The sequence below is a fragment of the Lactuca serriola genome, chromosome 2 (assembly GCF_051521515.1).
Source record: "Lactuca serriola cultivar US96UC23 chromosome 2, Lser_US96UC23_V15, whole genome shotgun sequence".
Classification (NCBI taxonomy): domain Eukaryota; kingdom Viridiplantae; phylum Streptophyta; class Magnoliopsida; order Asterales; family Asteraceae; genus Lactuca; species Lactuca serriola.
Genome location: NC_136409.1, coordinates 196918908 through 196922775, shown reverse-complemented (window position 1 = coordinate 196922775; position 3868 = coordinate 196918908).

Genomic DNA, 3868 nt, shown 5'->3' with positions numbered 1-3868 from the left:
ATTCATTTTTAAGTAAATTAAGAAAAAATTCACTTTTGTGACAATTTTAGTGAATAACAACAAAATCATTGTATAAATGAATCATCGAGATGTTTTTTTGAGAATTTTTTCTTGTGAATCATCTTACAAATGAATCATCTAATGATTCATTTACAAATGAATCATCTCACAAAGCTTAGTGAGTTCCCTAAAATACCACACATAACACATATTAGCCACTCGAGGCTATAACTCTGTGGGTCCGTAGACCCTACTCTATGAACCCACTGGTTCTAACTCTGGGAACCTTCCGGTTCCAACTCTATAAACATGCACAACATAAATCACATAGAAATAATGCATTACAACGCATAACATACATATAACATAAAAATACTCTGTCACATGACTCTGATTACCTACTCAAGGTAAAGTATGGTGAGAAGACTCACCTCGTATATCTCGATAACTCGCGAATCCTGGAAATCACTCGTGCTCGATCCTCCGAGCTATAATCCTCCTATAACATCATATATCTCTAATTAACACTTTTACCACTAAGGTTGACTACCCCTATCAAGTCAACACTGGTCAACTCTGGTCAACAGTCAACGGTCAACTTTGACCAGACTCGGCGAGTGCACTAGGGCGACTCGGCGAGTCTATATGTGTTCATTGACTCTCTAGGATCCTCTCCTGACACGTCGAGTACACCCCCAACTCGACGAGTCCCACCTGGCATGAATCGCAGGGCCACCACGACTCAACTCGCCGAGTCTCAAGAACAACTCGGCGAGTTCCAGCTCGACTCAGTCCACCTTTCAATCCTCTCTAACTCTCCCCGACTCACTGAGTCAACCCTTAACTCGGCAAGACCACTCGCTGAGTGGTCAAGGACAATCTTCATGCTACTCGTCAAGTCTGTTCTTCGGACTCGGCGAGTCCATGCCATACATCAACTCAATCTCGCTTCTGAGGTCAGATCCGCTCCATCAACTCATAGATCTGGCCCTCCTAAGCACATTCATCACGTAAAGTCACAGTCTTGGCTACCATGCAACTCCTACAAGGCTTCTTTTGAAGAAATGACCTCTAAAATGGCAACCTAAGTCTCCAACCCAAAAGGAAGGACATAGAGCATGGCATTAGGGACTCTTTGGACCTACTAAGGTCCAGATCTAGGCACCATATCCCCATTGGACCTCTCACACTTCAAATACAGAGCAAACAAGGCTTGAAGAAACCCTAGATTTGATCATATCAACAAAAACACGAGAATAAGCTCTGAATGATACCTCAAGAAGCTTCCTCTGACGAAATGGAAGTAGATCCAAGCTCCCTAACTCTTCTAGCTTGACTTTCCCCTTCCTTTCTTGCAAACACACACAAAAATTGGTGAATAATGGCCTCTTATCTCACTCACAAGAACCCTCAGTTGTTTTGGTGCTCTCAAGGTCAAGGGAGCCGCAATGAAGGGCCATAAGGTCCTTTAAATAGGGCTTAGGACCGGGAAATTAGGGTTTCATTAAACAGCGCGGACTCGCCGAGTCCAGGCGCGAACCCGCGTCCAGAACCGCGATCCTACTCGGCGAGTTTGAGCTCCAACTCGCCGAGTCCTCTCACAAAACACCAAAAATATATGCATAAAAGATACCTGGAAATCCGGGCTGTTACAATTCTCCCCCACTAGAACTAGACTTCGCCCTCGAAGTCTCGCTCTACAAATAGCTCCGGATGCTGCTCATGCATCTCACGCTCCGGCTCCCAGGTCATCTCTGACCCCTTCCGATGCTGCCACTGAACCAACACCAGGGGTAGCTCCTTGTTCCTCAAAACCTTGATTTTCCGATCTCTGATGGCCACTGGTCTCTCGGCATAATTCAGGCTCGCATCCACCTGAATATCCTTTAATGGAACCACTGCCGACTCGTCGGCTATACACTTCCTCAGCTGCGACACATGAAAAGTGTCGTGAATCTGCCCCAACTCTGCTGGCAAATCCAAACGATAGGCTACCCGGCCTACCCTCGCGATCACACGGAAAGGACTAATATATCGGGGCCACAACTTGCCCCTCTTCCTGAATCGAATCACTCATTTCCAAGGAGAGACCTTCAGGAGAACAAGGTCGCCGACCTGAAACTCAAGCTCGGACCGACGTCTGTCTGCATAACTCTTCTGTCGGCTCTGAGCGGTCAACAACCTCTGTCTGACCTGCTGAATCTGCTCTGTCGTTTGAAGCACGATCTATGTACTGCCCATCACCCTCTGTCCAACCTCTCCCCAACAAATGGGGGTCTGACACCTCCTCCCATACAACAACTCAAAGGGTGGCATACCAATGCTCGAATGATGGCTGTTGTTGTAGGAAAACTTTGCCAAGGGCAAATATGCATCCAAGCTACCCCCGAAATCCAACACACATGCCCGGAGCATGTCCTCGAGCGTCTGAATCGTCCGCTCACTCTGACCGTCTGTCTGGGGATGATATGCGGTACTAAAATGCAGCCTAGTACCCAACTCCTCATGAAACTTCTTCCAGAATTTGGAAGTGAAGCGCACATCACGGTCTAAAACAATCGAGATCGGCACCCCATGCCGAGATACTACTTCCCTCACATACACCTCCGCCAATTTCTCTGCTGAAGAACTCTTGCTGATAGCAAGGAAGTGAGCGCTCTTCGTCAATCTGTCCACAATTTGGTGATGAAATCCATAGTGATCTGTTCCCACTTCCATTCGGGAACCTCCAATGGCTGCAACTTACCATGCGGCCTCGGGTGCTCGGCCTTAACCCTACGGCAGGTCAAGCACCTCTCAACAAACCACGCTACATCCCTCTTCATACAGGGCCACCAATACTCCTTTCTCAGATCCAAATACATCTTAGTGGCCCCCGGATGGATCGAAAATTTCGACCGATGAGCCTCTTCCATCAAAATGGTACGCGTTCCTCCCACAAATGGCACCCAGATACGCCCCTGAAATGTCATAAGCCCCCGACCATCGGTAACGAACTCTAAAACCAAACCAACAACCTGCTCCCACTTCTGCATCTCAGGTTGCACAGCCTCAGCCTGTGCCCCACGAATGGCGTCCAACACTGGAGCTATCACGGTCAATCTCAAACATACCTCCCGCAGCGGGGTGCTCTCCGCCCTGCGGCTCAATGCATCGGCTACCACATTAGCCTTTCCTGGGTGGTACAGGATCTCACAATCATAATCCTTGACCACGTCCAACCACCTTCTCTGACGCATATTTAGGTTGGACTGATCCATCAAATACTTCAAACTCTTATGGTCCGTGTATATCGTACACCGAACCCCATACAGGTAGTGACGCCAAATCTTGAGGGCGAACACCACTGCCCCCAACTCTAGGTCATGGGTGGGATATCTCGTCTCATGAGGCTTCAGCTGTCTCGATGCATATGTTATCACATGCCCTCTCTGCATCAGCACCGCTCCCAACCCCAAAATCGATGCATCACAGTATACCACAAAGTCCTCCATCCCATCCGGGAGGGCTAACACCGGGGCTTCGCACAACCTTTGGCGAAGTGTCTCAAAGGAGGCCTGCTGCTCGGGGCCCCATGAAAAAGCAACACCCTTCCGGGTCAAACTGGTGAGTGGCACTACGATCTTAGAGAAATCCTTGATAAACCTCCGATAATACCCTGCCAACCCTAGGAAACTCCTGATCTCGGAGGGTGACCTTGGCACCTCCCAACTCATCACCGCCTCAACCTTGGCCAGATCGACCAATATCCCTTCCTGGTTAACGAGATGTCCTAAGAACTGGACCTCCCTCAACCAGAAATCACACTTGGAGAATTTGGCATAAAGCCTCTCCGATCTCAGAACTCCGAGAACCTCTCTCAAATGCT